The following is a 16,566-nucleotide window of genomic DNA, read 5'->3' on the forward strand; positions in this document are numbered from 1 at the left end:
TTTACTAGAGATGCTGGGCTGTGATAAAGTCGTAAAGTGTACTAGAAATGCTGGGCTATGATAAAGCTGCACAGTGTACTAGAGATGCTGGGCTGTGATAAAGTCGCACAGTGTACTAGAGATGCTGGGCTGTGATAAACTCGCACAGTGTACTAAGATGCTGGGCTGTGATAAAGTCACACAGTCTACTAGATATGTTGGGTTGTGAGAAAGTCGCACAGTGTACTAGAGATGCTGGGCTGTGATAAAGTCGCACAGTGTACTAGAGATGCTGGGCTGTGATAAAGCTGCACAGTGTACTAGAGATGCTGGGCTGTGATAAAGTCGCACAGTGTACTAGAGATGCTGGGCTGTGATAAACTCGCACAGTGTACTAGAGATGCTGGGCTGTGAGAAAGTCACACAATGTACTAGAGATGCTGGGCTGTGATAAAGTCACACAGTGTACTAGAGATGCTGGGCTATGATAAAGCTGCACAGTGTACTAGAGATGCTGGGCTGTGATAAAGTCACACAGTGTACTAGAGATGCTGGGCTGTAAGAAAGTCACACATTGTACTAGAGATGCTGGGCTGTGATAAAGTCAGTGTACTAGAGATGCTGGGCTGTGATAAAGTCACACAGTGTGCTAGAGATGCTGGGCTGTGATAAAGTCGCACAGTGTACTAGAGATGCTGGGCTGTAAGAAAGTCACACATTGTACTAGAGATGCTGGGCTGTGATAAAGTCAGTGTACTAGAGATGTTGGGCTGTGATAAAGTCAAACAGTGTGCTAGAGATGCTGGGCTGTGATAAAGTCGCACAGTGTACTAGAGATGCTGGGCTGTGATAAAGTCAGTGTACTAGATATGCAGGGCTGTGATAAAGTTGCACAATGTACTAGAGATGCTGGGCTGTGATAAAGTCAGTCACACAGTGTACTAGAGATGCTGGGCTGTGATAAAGTCATACAATGTACTAGAGATGCTGGGCTGTGATAAAGTCATACAATGTACTAGAGATGCTGGGCTGTGATAAAGTCGCACAGTGCACTAGAGATGCTGGGCTGTGATAAAGTCGCACAGTGTACTAGAGATGCTGAGCTGTGAGAAAGTCACACAGTGTACTAGAGATACTGGGCTGTGATAAAGTCGCACAGTGTACTAGAGATGCTGGGCTGTGATAAAGTCACACAGTGTACTAGAGATGCTGGGCTGTGAGAAAGTCACACAGTGTACTAGAGATGCTGGGCTGTGAGAAAGTCACAAAGTGTACTAGAGATACTGGGCTGTGATAAAGTCACACAGTGTACTAGAGATGCTGGGCTGTGATAAAGTCACACAGTGTACTAGAGATGCTGGCCTGTGATAAAGTCAAACAGTGTACTAGAGATGCTGGGTTGTGAAAAAGCCGAATAGTGTACTAGAGATGCTGGGCTGTGATAAAGTCACACAGTGTACTAGAGATGCTGGGCTGTGATAAAGTCACACAATGTACTAGAGATGCTGGGCTGTGATAAAGTCACACAGTGTACTAGAGATGCTGGGTGTGATAAAGTCAAACAGTGTACTAGAGATACTGGGCTGTGATAAAGTCACATAGTGTAAAAGAGATGCTGGGCTGTGATAAAGTCGCACAGTGTACTAGAGATTCTGGGCTGTGATAAAGTTGCAGTGTACTAGAGATGCTGAGCTGTGATAAAGTCGCATAGTGTACTAGACATGCTGGGCTGTGATAAAGTCGCACAGTGTACTAGAAGGGCTGTGGTGTGATAAAGTCACACATTGTACTAGAGATGCTGGGATGTGATAAAGTCAGGGTACTAGAGATGCAGGGCTGTGATAAAGTCGCACAGTGTACTAGAGATGCTGGGCAATGATAATCGTAAATTATCACAGCCCACAGTGTACTAGAGATGCTGGGCTGTTATAAAGTCACACAGTGTACTAGAGATGCTGGGCTGTGATAAAGTCACACAGTGTACTAGAGATGCTGGGCTTTAATAAAGTCACACAGTGTACTAGAGATACTGGGCTGTGATAAAGTCACACAGTGTACTATAGATGCTGGGCAGTGATAAAGTCGCACAGTGTACTAAAGATGTTGGGCTGTGATAAAGTCACACAGTGTACTAGAGATGCTGGGCTGTGATAAAGTCACACAGTGTGCTAGAGATGCTTGGCTGTGATAAAGTTGCACAGTGTACTAGAGATGCTAGGCTGTGATAAAGTTGCACAGTGTGCTAGAGATGCTGGGCTGTGATAAAGTCGCACAGTGTGCTAGAGATGCTGGGCTGTGATAAAGTCACACAGTGTACTAGAGATGCTGGGCTGTGGTAAAGTCACACAGTGTACTAGAGATGCTGGGCTGTGATAAAGTCACACAGTGCACTAGAGATGCTGGGCAGTGATAAAGTCACACAGTGCACTAGAGATGCTGGGCTGTGAGAAAGTCACACAGTGTACTAGAGATGCTGGGCTGTGATAAAGTCACACAGTGTACTAGAAATGCTGGGCTGTGATAAAGGCGCACAGTGTACTAGAGACGCTGGGCTGTGATAAAGCTGCACAGTGTACTAGAGATGCTGGGCTTTGATGAAGTCACACAGTGTACTAGAGATGCTGGGCTGTGATAAACTCACACAGTGTACTAAGATGCTGGGCTGTGATTAAGTCACACAGTGTACTAGATATGCTGGGCAGTGATAAAGTCGCACAGTGTACTAGAGATCCTGGGCTGTGATAAAGTCGCACAGTGTACTAGAGATGCTGGGCTGTGAGAAAGTCACACATTGTACTAGAGATGCTGGGCTGTGATAAAGTCAGTGTACTAGAGATGCAGGGCTGTGATAAAGTCGCACAGTGTACTAGAGATGCTGGCCTGTGATAATCGTTAATTATCACAGCCCACAGTGTACTAGAGATGCTGAGCTGTGATAAAGTCACACAGTGTACTAGAGATGCTGGGCTGTGATAAAGTCACACAGTGTACTAGAGATGCTGGGCTGTGATAAAGTCGCACAGTGTACTAGAGATGCTGGGCTGTGATAAACTCGCACAGTGTACTAGAGATGCTGGGCTGTGAGAAAGTCACATAGTGTACTAGAGATGCTGAGCTGTGATAAAGTCGCACAGTGTACTAGAGATGCTGGGCTGTGATAAAGTCACACAGTGTACTAGAGATGCTGTGCTGTGATAAAGTAACACAGTGTACTAGAGATGCTGGGCTGTGAGAAAGTCACACAGTGTACTAGAGATGCTGGGCTGTGATAAAGTCGCACAGTGTACTAGAGATGCTGGGCTGTGATAAAGCTGCACAGTGTACTAGAGATGCTGGGCTGTGATAAAGTCGCACAGTGTACTAGAGATGCTGGGCTGTGATAAAGCTGCACAGTGTACTAGAGATGCTGGGCTGTGATAAAGTCGCACAGTGTACTAGAGATGGTGGGCTGTGATAAACTCGCACAGTGTACTAGAGATGCTGGGCTGTGAGAAAGTCACACAGTTTACTAGAGATGCTGGGCTGTGATAAAGTCGTAAAGTGTACTAGAAATGCTGGGCTATGATAAAGCTGCACAGTGTACTAGAGATGCTGGGCTGTGATAAAGTCGCACAGTGTACTAGAGATGCTGGGCTGTGATAAACTCGCACAGTGTACTAAGATGCTGGGCTGTGATAAAGTCACACAGTGTACTAGATATGTTGGGTTGTGAGAAAGTCGCACAGTGTACTAGAGATGCTGGGCTGTGATAAAGTCGCACAGTGTACTAGAGATGCTGGGCTGTGATAAAGCTGCACAGTGTACTAGAGATGCTGGGCTGTGATAAAGTCGCACAGTGTACTAGAGATGCTGGGCTGTGATAAACTCGCACAGTGTACTAGAGATGCTGGGCTGTGAGAAAGTCACACAGTGTACTAGAGATGCTGGGCTGTGATAAAGTCACACAGTGTACTAGAGATGCTGGGCTATGATAAAGCTGCACAGTGTACTAGAGATGCTGGGCTGTGATAAAGTCACACAGTGTACTAGAGATGCTGGGCTGTGATAAACTCGCACAGTGTACTAAGATGCTGGGCTGTGATTAAGTCACACAGTGTACTAAATATGCTGGGTTGTGATAAAGTCGCACAGTGTACTAGAGATGCTGGGCTGTGATAAAATCGCACAGTGTACTAGAGATGCTGGGCTGTAAGAAAGTCACACATTGTACTAGAGATGCTGGGCTGTGATAAAGTCAGTGTACTAGAGATGCTGGGCTGTGATAAAGTCACACAGTGTGCTAGAGATGCTGGGCTGTGATAAAGTCGCACAGTGTACTAGAGATGCTGGGCTGTAAGAAAGTCACACATTGTACTAGAGATGCTGGGCTGTGATAAAGTCAGTGTACTAGAGATGTTGGGCTGTGATAAAGTCAAACAGTGTGCTAGAGATGCTGGGCTGTGATAAAGTCGCACAGTGTACTAGAGATGCTGGGCTGTGATAAAGTCAGTGTACTAGAGATGCAGGGCTGTGATAAAGTTGCACAATGTACTAGAGATGCTGGGCTGTGATAAAGTCAGTCACACAGTGTACTAGAGATGCTGGGCTGTGATAAAGTCATACAATGTACTAGAGATGCTGGGCTGTGATAAAGTCGCACAGTGCACTAGAGATGCTGGGCTGTGATAAAGTCACACAGTGTACTAGAGATGCTGGGCAATGATAATCGTAAATTATCACAGCCCACAGTGTACTAGAGATGCTGGGCTGTTATAAAGTCACACAGTGTACTAGAGATGCTGGGCTGTGATAAAGTCACACAGTGTACTAGAGATGCTGGGCTTTAATAAAGTCACACAGTGTACTAGAGATACTGGGCTGTGATAAAGTCACACAGTGTACTAGAGATGCTGGGCTGTGATAAAGTCGCACAGTGTACTAGAGATGTTGGGCTGTGATAAAGTCACACAGTGTACTAGAGATGCTGGGCTGTGATAAAGTCACACAGTGTGCTAGAGATGCTTGGCTGTGATAAAGTTGCACAGTGTACTAGAGATGCTAGGCTGTGATAAAGTCACACAGCGTGCTAGAGATGCTGGGCTGTGATAAAGTCGCACAGTGTGCTAGAGATGCTGGGCTGTGATAAAGTCACACAGTGTACTAGAGATGCTGGGCTGTGGTAAAGTCACACAGTGTACTAGAGATGCTGGGCTGTGATAAAGTCACACAGTGCACTAGAGATGCTGGGCAGTGATAAAGTCACACAGTGCACTAGAGATGCTGGGCTGTGAGAAAGTCACACAGTGTACTAGAGATGCTGGGCTGTGATAAAGTCACACAGTGTACTAGAAATGCTGTGCTGTGATAAAGGCGCACAGTGTACTAGAGACGCTGGGCTGTGATAAAGCTGCACAGTGTACTAGAGATGCTGGGCTTTGATGAAGTCACACAGTGTACTAGAGATGCTGGGCTGTGATAAACTCACACAGTGTACTAAGATGCTGGGCTGTGATTAAGTCAGTGTACTAGAGATGTTGGGCTGTGATAAAGTCAAACAGTGTGCTAGAGATGCTGGGCTGTGATAAAGTCGCACAGTGTACTAGAGATTCTGGGCTGTGATAAAGTCAGTGTACTAGAGATGCAGGGCTGTGATAAAGTTGCACAATGTACTAGAGATGCTGGGCTGTGATAAAGTCAGTCACACAGTGTACTAGAGATGCTGGGCTGTGATAAAGTCATACAATGTACTAGAGATGCTGGGCTGTGATAAAGTCGCACAGTGCACTAGAGATGCTGGGCTGTGATAAAGTCACACAGTGTACTAGAGATGCTGGGCAATGATAATCGTAAATTATCACAGCCCACAGTGTACTAGAGATGCTGGGCTGTGATAAAGTCACACAGTGTACTAGAGATGCTGGGCTTTAATAAAGTCACACAGTGTACTAGAGATACTGGGCTGTGATAAAGTCACACAGTGTACTAGAGATGCTGGGCTGTGATAAAGTCGCACAGTGTACTAGAGATGTTGGGCTGTGATAAAGTCACACAGTGTACTAGAGATGCTGGGCTGTGATAAAGTCACACAGTGTGCTAGAGATGCTTGGCTGTGATAAAGTTGCACAGTGTACTAGAGATGCTAGGCTGTGATAAAGTCACACAGCGTGCTAGAGATGCTGGGCTGTGATAAAGTCGCACAGTGTGCTAGAGATGCTGGGCTGTGATAAAGTCACACAGTGTACTAGAGATGCTGGGCTCTGGTAAAGTCACACAGTGTACTAGAGATGCTGGGCTGTGATAAAGTCACACAGTGCACTAGAGATGCTGGGCAGTGATAAAGTCACACAGTGCACTAGAGATGCTGGGCTGTGAGAAAGTCACACAGTGTACTAGAGATGCTGGGCTGTGATAAAGTCACACAGTGTACTAGAAATGCTGGGCTGTGATAAAGGCGCACAGTGTACTAGAGACGCTGGGCTGTGATAAAGCTGCACAGTGTACTAGAGATGCTGGGCTTTGATGAAGTCACACAGTGTACTAGAGATGCTGGGCTGTGATAAACTCACACAGTGTACTAAGATGCTGGGCTGTGATTAAGTCACACAGTGTACTAGATATGCTGGGCAGTGATAAAGTCGCACAGTGTACTAGAGATCCTGGGCTGTGATAAAGTCGCACAGTGTACTAGAGATGCTGGGCTGTGAGAAAGTCACACATTGTACTAGAGATGCTGGGCTGTGATAAAGTCAGTGTACTAGAGATGCAGGGCTGTGATAAAGTCGCACAGTGTACTAGAGATGCTGGCCTGTGATAATCGTTAATTATCACAGCCCACAGTGTACTAGACATGCTGGGCTGTAATAAAGCTGCACAGTGTACTAGAGATGCTGAGCTGTGATAAAGTCACACAGTGTACTAGAGATGCTGGGCTGTGATAAAGTCACACAGTGTACTAGAGATGCTGGGCTGTGATAAAGCTGCACAGTGTACTAGAGATGCTGGACTGTGATAAAGTCGCACAGTGTACTAGAGATGCTGGGCTGTGATAAACTCGCACAGTGTACTAGAGATGCTGGGCTGTGAGAAAGTCACATAGTGTACTAGAGATGCTGAGCTGTGATAAAGTCGCACAGTGTACTAGAGATGCTGGGCTGTGATAAAGTCACACAGTGTACTAGAGATGCTGTGCTGTGATAAAGTCACACAGTGTACTAGAGATGCTGGGCTGTGATAAAGTCACACAGTGTACTAGAGATACTGGGCTGTGATAAAGTCACACAGTGTACTAGAGATGTTGGGCTGTGATAAAGTCACACAGTGTGCTAGAGATGCTGGGCTGTGATAAAGTTGCACAGTGTACTAGAGATGATGGGCTATGATAAAGTCACATAGTGTGCTAGAGATGCTGGGCTGTAATAAATTAGCACAGTGTACTAGAGATGCATGGCTGTGATAAAGTCACACAGTGTGCTAGTTATGCTGGACTGTGATAAAGTCGCACAGTGTACTAGAGATGCTGGGCTGTGATAAAGTCACACAGTGTACTAGAGATGCTGGGCTGTGATAACGTCACACAGTGTACTAGAGATGCTGGGCTGTGATAAAGTCGCACAGTGTACTAGAGATGCTGTGCTGTGATAAAGTCACACAGTGTGCTAGAGATGCTGGGCTGTGATAAAGTCGCACAGTGTACTAGAGATGCTGGGCTGTGATAAAGTCGCACAGTGTACTAGAGATGCTGGGCTGTGATAAAGTCAGTGTTTTAGAGATGCAGGGCTGTGATAAAGTTGCACAATGTACTAGAGATGCTGGGCTGTGATAAAGTCAGTCACACAGTGTACTAGAGATGCTGGGCTGTGATAAAGTCATACAATGTACTAGAGATGCTGGGCTGTGATAAAGTCATACAATGTACTAGAGATGCTGGGCTGTGATAAAGTCGCACAGTGTACTAGAGATGCTGGGCTGTGATAAAGTCGCACAGTGTACTAGAGATGCTGAACTGTGAGAAAGTCACATAGTGTACTAGAGATACTGGGCTGTGATAAAGTCGCACAGTGTACTAGAGATGCTGGGCTGTGATAAAGTCACACAGTGTACTAGAGATGCTGGGCTGTGAGAAAGTCACACAGTGTACTAGAGATGCTGGGCTGTGAGAAAATCACACAGTGTACTAGAGATACTGGGCTGTGATAAAGTCACACAGTGTACTAGAGATGCTGGTCTGTGATAAAGTCAAACAGTGTACTAGAGATGCTGGGTTGTGATAAAGCCGAATAGTGTACTAGAGATGCTGGGCTGTGATAAAGTCACACAGTGTACTAGAGATGCTGGGCTGTGATAAAGTCATACAATGTACTAGAGATGCTGGGCTGTGATAAAGTCACACAGTGTACTAGAGATGCTGGGCTGTGATAAAGTCACACAGTGTGCTAGAGATGCTGGGCTGTGATAAAGTCGCACAGTGTACTAGAGATGCTGGGCTGTGATAAAGTCACACAGTGTGCTAGAGATGCTGGGCTGTGATAAAGTCGCACAGTGTGCTAGAGATGCTGGGCTGTGATAAAGTCAAACAGTGTACTAGAGATACTGGGCTGTGATAAAGTCACATAGTGTAAAAGAGATGCTGGGCTGTGATAAAGTCGCACAGTGTACTAGAGATCCTGGGCTGTGATAAAGTTGCAGTGTACTAGAGATGCTGAGCTGTGATAAAGTCACACAGAGTACTAGAGATGCTGGGCTGTGATAAAGTTGCACAGTGTACTAGACATGCTGGGCTGTGATAAAGTCGCACAGTGTACTAGAAGGGTTGTGGTGTGATAAAGTCACACATTGTACTAGAGATGCTGGGCTGTGATAAAGTCAGTGTACTAGAGATGCAGGGCTGTGATAAAGTCGCACAGTGTACTAGAGATGCTGGGCAATGATAATCGTAAATTATCACAGCCCACAGTGTACTAGAGATGCTGGGCTGTTATAAAGTCGCACAGTGTACTAGAGATGCTGGGCTGTGATAAAGTCACACAGTGTACTAGAGATGCTGGGTTTAATAAAGTCACACAGTGTACTAGAGATACTGGGCTGTGATAAAGTCACACAGTGTACTAGAGATGCTGGGCTGTGATAAAGTCGCACAGTGTACTAGAGATGATGGGCTGTGATAAAGTCACACAGTGTACTAGGGATGCTGGGCTGTGATAAAGTCACACAGTGTGCTAGAGATGCTTGGCTGTGATAAAGTTGCACAGTGTACTAGAGATGCTAGGCTGTGATAAAGTCACACAGTGTGCTAGAGATGCTGGGCTGTGATAAAGTCGCACAGTGTGCTGGAGATGCTGGGCTGTGATAAAGTCACACAGTGTACTAGAGATGCTGGGCTGTGGTAAAGTCACACAGTGTAATAGAGATGCTGGGCTGTGATAAAGTCACACAGTGCACTAGAGATGCTGGGCAGTGATAAAGTCACACAGTGCACTAGAGATGCTGGGCTGTGAGAAAGTCACACAGTGTACTAGAGATGCTGGGCTGTGATAAAGTCACACAGTGTACTAGAAATGCTGGGCTGTGATAAAGGCGCACAGTGTACTAGAGACGCTGGGCTGTGATAAAGCTGCACAGTGTACTAGAGATGCTGGGCTTTGATGAAGTCACACAGTGTACTAGAGATGCTGGGCTGTGATAAACTCACACAGTGTACTAAGATGCTGGGCTGTGATTAAGTCACACAGTGTACTAGATATGCTGGGCAGTGATAAAGTCGCACAGTGTACTAGAGATCCTGGGCTGTGATAAAGTCGCACAGTGTACTAGAGATGCTGGGCTGTGAGAAAGTCACACATTGTACTAGAGATGCTGGGCTGTGATAAAGTCAGTGTACTAGAGATGCAGGGCTGTGATAAAGTCGCACAGTGTACTAGAGATGCTGGCCTGTGATAATCGTTAATTATCACAGCCCACAGTGTACTAGACATGCTGGGCTGTAATAAAGCTGCACAGTGTACTAGAGATGCTGAGCTGTGATAAAGTCACACAGTGTACTAGAGATGCTGGGCTGTGATAAAGTCACACAGTGTACTAGAGATGCTGGGCTGTGATAAAGCTGCACAGTGTACTAGAGATGCTGGACTGTGATAAAGTCGCACAGTGTACTAGAGATGCTGGGCTGTGATAAACTCGCACAGTGTACTAGAGAAGCTGGGCTGTGAGAAAGTCACATAGTGTACTAGAGATGCTGAGCTGTGATAAAGTCGCACAGTGTACTAGAGATGCTGGGCTGTGATAAAGTCACACAGTGTACTAGAGATGCTGTGCTGTGATAAAGTCACACAGTGTACTAGAGATGCTGGGCTGTGATAAAGTCACACAGTGTACTAGAGATACTGGGCTGTGATAAAGTCACACAGTGTACTAGAGATGTTGGGCTGTGATAAAGTCACACAGTGTGCTAGAGATGCTGGGCTGTGATAAAGTTGCACAGTGTACTAGAGATGATGGGCTATGATAAAGTCACATAGTGTGCTAGAGATGCTGGGCTGTAATAAATTCGCACAGTGTACTAGAGATGCATGGCTGTGATAAAGTCACACAGTGTACTAGTTATGCTGGACTGTGATAAAGTCGCACAGTGTACTAGAGATGCTGGGCTGTGATAAAGTCACACAGTGTACTAGAGATGCTGGGCTGTGATAACGTCACACAGTGTACTAGAGATGCTGGGCTGTGATAAAGTCGCACAGTGTACTAGAGATGCTGTGCTGTGATAAAGTCACACAGTGTGCTAGAGATGCTGGGCTGTGATAAAGTCGCACAGTGTACTAGAGATGCTGGGCTGTGATAAAGTCGCATAGTGTACTAGAGATGCTGGGCTGTGATAAAGTCAGTGTTTTAGAGATGCAGGGCTGTGATAAAGTTGCACAATGTACTAGAGATGCTGGGCTGTGATAAAGTCAGTCACACAGTGTACTAGAGATGCTGGGCTGTGATAAAGTCATACAATGTACTAGAGATGCTGGGCTGTGATAAAGTCATACAATGTACTAGAGATGCTGGGCTGTGATAAAGTCGCACAGTGTACTAGAGATGCTGGGCTGTGATAAAGTCGCACAGTGTACTAGAGATGCTGAACTGTGAGAAAGTCACACAGTGTACTAGAGATACTGGGCTGTGATAAAGTCGCACAGTGTACTAGAGATGCTGGGCTGTGATAAAGTCACACAGTGTACTAGAGATGCTGGGCTGTGAGAAAGTCACACAGTGTACTAGAGATGCTGGGCTGTGAGAAAATCACACAGTGTACTAGAGATGCTGGGTTGTGATAAAGCCGAATAGTGTACTAGAGATGCTGGGCTGTGATAAAGTCACACAGTGTACTAGAGATGCTGGGCTGTGATAAAGTCATACAATGTACTAGAGATGCTGGACTGTGATAAAGTCACACAGTGTACTAGAGATGCTGGGCTGTGATAAAGTCACACAGTGTGCTAGAGATGCTGGGCTGTGATAAAGTCGCACAGTGTACTAGAGATGCTGGGCTGTGATAAAGTCACACAGTGTGCTAGAGATGCTGGGCTGTGATAAAGTCGCACAGTGTGCTAGAGATGCTGGGCTGTGATAAAGTCAAACAGTGTACTAGAGATACTGGGCTGTGATAAAGTCACATAGTGTAAAAGAGATGCTGGGCTGTGATAAAGTCGCACAGTGTACTAGAGATCCTGGGCTGTGATAAAGTTGCAGTATACTAGAGATGCTGAGCTGTGATAAAGTCGCACAGAGTACTAGAGATGCTGGGCTGTGATAAAGTTGCACAGTGTACTAGACATGCTGGGCTGTGATAAAGTCGCACAGTGTACTAGAAGGGCTGTGGAGTGATAAAGTCACACATTGTACTAGAGATGCTGGGCTGTGATAAAGTCAGTGTACTAGAGATGCAGGGCTGTGATAAAGTCGCACAGTGTACTAGAGATGCTGGGCAATGATAATCGTAAATTATCACAGCCCACAGTGTACTAGAGATGCTGGGCTGTTATAAAGTCGCACAGTGTACTAGAGATGCTAGGCTGTGATAAAGTCACACAGTGTACTAGAGATGCTGGGTTTAATAAAGTCACACAGTGTACTAGAGATACTGGGCTGTGATAAAGTCACACAGTGTACTAGAGATGCTGGGCTGTGATAAAGTCGCACAGTGTACTAGAGATGATGGGCTGTGATAAAGTCACACAGTGTACTAGGGATGCTGGGCTGTGATAAAGTCGCACAGTGTGCTAGAGATGCTGGGCTGTGATAAAGTCACACAGTGTACTAGAGATGCTGGGCTGTGGTAAAGTCACACAGTGTACTAGAGATGCTGGGCTGTGATAAAGTCACACAGTGCACTAGAGATGCTGGGCAGTGATAAAGTCACACAGTGCACTAGAGATGCTGGGCTGTGAGAAAGTCACACAGTGTACTAGAGATGCTGGGCTGTGATAAAGTCACACAGTGTACTAGAAATGCTGGGCTGTGATAAAGGCGCACAGTGTACTAGAGACGCTGGGCTGTGATAAAGCTGCACAGTGTACTAGAGATGCTGGGCTTTGATGAAGTCACACAGTGTACTAGAGATGCTGGGCTGTGATAAACTCACACAGTGTACTAAGATGCTGGGCTGTGATTAAGTCACACAGTGTACTAGATATGCTGGGCAGTGATAAAGTCGCACAGTGTACTAGAGATCCTGGGCTGTGATAAAGTCGCACAGTGTACTAGAGATGCTGGGCTGTGAGAAAGTCACACATTGTACTAGAGATGCTGGGCTGTGATAAAGTCAGTGTACTAGAGATGCAGGGCTGTGATAAAGTCGCACAGTGTACTAGAGATGCTGGCCTGTGATAATCGTTAATTATCACAGCCCACAGTGTACTAGACATGCTGGGCTGTAATAAAGCTGCACAGTGTACTAGAGATGCTGAGCTGTGATAAAGTCACACAGTGTACTAGAGATGCTGGGCTGTGATAAAGTCACACAGTGTACTAGAGATGCTGGGCTGTGATAAAGCTGCACAGTGTACTAGAGATGCTGGACTGTGATAAAGTCGCACAGTGTACTAGAGATGCTGGGCTGTGATAAACTCGCACAGTGTACTAGAGAAGCTGGGCTGTGAGAAAGTCACATAGTGTACTAGAGATGCTGAGCTGTGATAAAGTCGCACAGTGTACTAGAGATGCTGGGCTGTGATAAAGTCGCACAGTGTACTAGAGATGCTGGGCTGTGATAAAGTCACACAGTGTGCTAGAGATGCTGGGCTGTGATAAAGTCGCACAGTGTGCTAGAGATGCTGGGCTGTGATAAAGTCAAACAGTGTACTAGAGATACTGGGCTGTGATAAAGTCACATAGTGTAAAAGAGATGCTGGGCTGTGATAAAGTCGCACAGTGTACTAGAGATCCTGGGCTGTGATAAAGTTGCAGTGTACTAGAGATGCTGAGCTGTGATAAAGTCGCACAGAGTACTAGAGATGCTGGGCTGTGATAAAGTTGCACAGTGTACTAGACATGCTGGGCTGTGATAAAGTCGCACAGTGTACTAGAAGGGCTGTGGTGTGATAAAGTCACACATTGTACTAGAGATGCTGGGCTGTGATAAAGTCAGTGTACTAGAGATGCAGGGCTGTGATAAAGTCGCACAGTGTACTAGAGATGCTGGGCAATGATAATCGTAAATTATCACAGCCCACAGTGTACTAGAGATGCTGGGCTGTTATAAAGTCGCACAGTGTACTAGAGATGCTAGGCTGTGATAAAGTCACACAGTGTACTAGAGATGCTGGGTTTAATAAAGTCACACAGTGTACTAGAGATACTGGGCTGTGATAAAGTCACACAGTGTACTAGAGATGCTGGGCTGTGATAAAGTCGCACAGTGTACTAGAGATGATGGGCTGTGATAAAGTCACACAGTGTACTAGGGATGCTGGGCTGTGATAAAGTCGCACAGTGTGCTAGAGATGCTGGGCTGTGATAAAGTCACACAGTGTACTAGAGATGCTGGGCTGTGGTAAAGTCACACAGTGTACTAGAGATGCTGGGCTGTGATAAAGTCACACAGTGCACTAGAGATGCTGGGCAGTGATAAAGTCACACAGTGCACTAGAGATGCTGGGCTGTGAGAAAGTCACACAGTGTACTAGAGATGCTGGGCTGTGATAAAGTCACACAGTGTACTAGAAATGCTGGGCTGTGAGAAAGGCGCACAGTGTACTAGAGACGCTGGGCTGTGATAAAGCTGCACAGTGTACTAGAGATGCTGGGCTTTGATGAAGTCACACAGTGTACTAGAGATGCTGGGCTGTGATAAACTCACACAGTGTACTAAGATGCTGGGCTGTGATTAAGTCACACAGTGTACTAGATATGCTGGGCAGTGATAAAGTCGCACAGTGTACTAGAGATCCTGGGCTGTGATAAAGTCGCACAGTGTACTAGAGATGCTGGGCTGTGAGAAAGTCACACATTGTACTAGAGATGCTGGGCTGTGATAAAGTCAGTGTACTAGAGATGCAGGGCTGTGATAAAGTCGCACAGTGTACTAGAGATGCTGGCCTGTGATAATCGTTAATTATCACAGCCCACAGTGTACTAGACATGCTGGGCTGTAATAAAGCTGCACAGTGTACTAGAGATGCTGAGCTGTGATAAAATCACACAGTGTACTAGAGATGCTGGACTGTGATAAAGTCGCACAGTGTACTAGAGATGCTGGGCTGTGATAAACTCGCACAGTGTACTAGAGAAGCTGGGCTGTGAGAAAGTCACATAGTGTACTAGAGATGCTGAGCTGTGATAAAGTCGCACAGTGTACTAGAGATGCTGGGCTGTGATAAAGTCACACAGTGTACTAGAGATGCTGTGCTGTGATAAAGTCACACAGTGTACTAGAGATGCTGGGCTGTGATAAAGTCACACAGTGTACTAGAGATACTGGGCTGTGATAAAGTCACACAGTGTACTAGAGATGTTGGGCTGTGATAAAGTCACACAGTGTGCTAGAGATGCTGGGCTGTGATAAAGTTACACAGTGTACTAGAGATGATGGGCTATGATAAAGTCACATAGTGTGCTAGAGATGCTGGGCTGTAATAAATTCGCACAGTGTACTAGAGATGCATGGCTGTGATAAAGTCACACAGTGTACTAGTTATGCTGGACTGTGATAAAGTCGCACAGTGTACTAGAGATGCTGGGCTGTGATAAAGTCACACAGTGTACTAGAGATGCTGGGCTGTGATAACGTCACACAGTGTACTAGAGATGCTGGGCTGTGATAAAGTCGCACAGTGTACTAGAGATGCTGTGCTGTGATAAAGTCACACAGTGTGCTAGAGATGCTGGGCTGTGATAAAGTCGCACAGTGTACTAGAGATGCTGGGCTGTGATAAAGTCGCACAGTGTACTAGAGATGCTGGGCTGTGATAAAGTCAGTGTTTTAGAGATGCAGGGCTGTGATAAAGTTGCACAATGTACTAGAGATGCTGGGCTGTGATAAAGTCAGTCACACAGTGTACTAGAGATGCTGGGCTGTGATAAAGTCATACAATGTACTAGAGATGCTGGGCTGTGATAAAGTCATACAATGTACTAGAGATGCTGGGCTGTGATAAAGTCGCACAGTGTACTAGAGATGCTGGGCTGTGATAAAGTCGCACAGTGTACTAGAGATGCTGAACTGTGAGAAAGTCACACAGTGTACTAGAGATACTGGGCTGTGATAAAGTCGCACAGTGTACTAGAGATGCTGGGCTGTGATAAAGTCACACAGTGTACTAGAGATGCTGGGCTGTGAGAAAGTCACACAGTGCACTAGAGATGCTGGGCTGTGAGAAAATCACACAGTGTACTAGAGATACTGGGCTGTGATAAAGTCACACAGTGTACTAGAGATGCTGGTCTGTGATAAAGTCAAACAGTGTACTAGAGATGCTGGGTTGTGATAAAGCCGAATAGTGTACTAGAGATGCTGGGCTGTGATAAATTCACACAGTGTACTAGAGATGCTGGGCTGTGATAAAGTCATACAATGTACTAGAGATGCTGGACTGTGATAAAGTCACACAGTGTACTAGAGATGCTGGGCTGTGATAAAGTCACACAGTGTGCTAGAGATGCTGGGCTGTGATAAAGTCGCACAGTGTACTAGAGATGCTGGGCTGTGATAAAGTCACACAGTGTGCTAGAGATGCTGGGCTGTGATAAAGTCGCACAGTGTGCTAGAGATGCTGGGCTGTGATAAAGTCAAACAGTGTACTAGAGATACTGGGCTGTGATAAAGTCACATAGTGTAAAAGAGATGCTGGGCTGTGATAAAGTCGCACAGTGTACTAGAGATCCTGGGCTGTGATAAAGTTGCAGTGTACTAGAGATGCTGAGCTGTGATAAAGTCGCACAGAGTACTAGAGATGCTGGGCTGTGATAAAGTTGCACAGTGTACTAGACATGCTGGGCTGTGATAAAGTCGCACAGTGTACTAGAAGGGCTGTGGTGTGATAAAGTCACACATTGTACTAGAGATGCTGGGCTGTGATAAAGTCAGTGTACTAGAGATGCAGGGCTGTGATAAAGTCGCACAGTGTA

General features: G+C 45.9%; 1 protein-coding gene across 1 annotated transcript in view; it reads right to left on the bottom strand.

The window, feature by feature from the left end:
- LOC148523955 (solute carrier organic anion transporter family member 2B1-like) overlaps positions 1-16,566 on the bottom strand; it is a 245,940-nt gene that overhangs the window by 24,193 nt on the left and 205,181 nt on the right. The gene's annotated exons all lie outside the window — the stretch shown is intronic.

Source organism: Taudactylus pleione, unplaced genomic scaffold (genome assembly GCF_031769625.1).
Source record: "Taudactylus pleione unplaced genomic scaffold, aTauple2 ptg000124l, whole genome shotgun sequence".
NCBI lineage: Eukaryota > Metazoa > Chordata > Amphibia > Anura > Myobatrachidae > Taudactylus > Taudactylus pleione.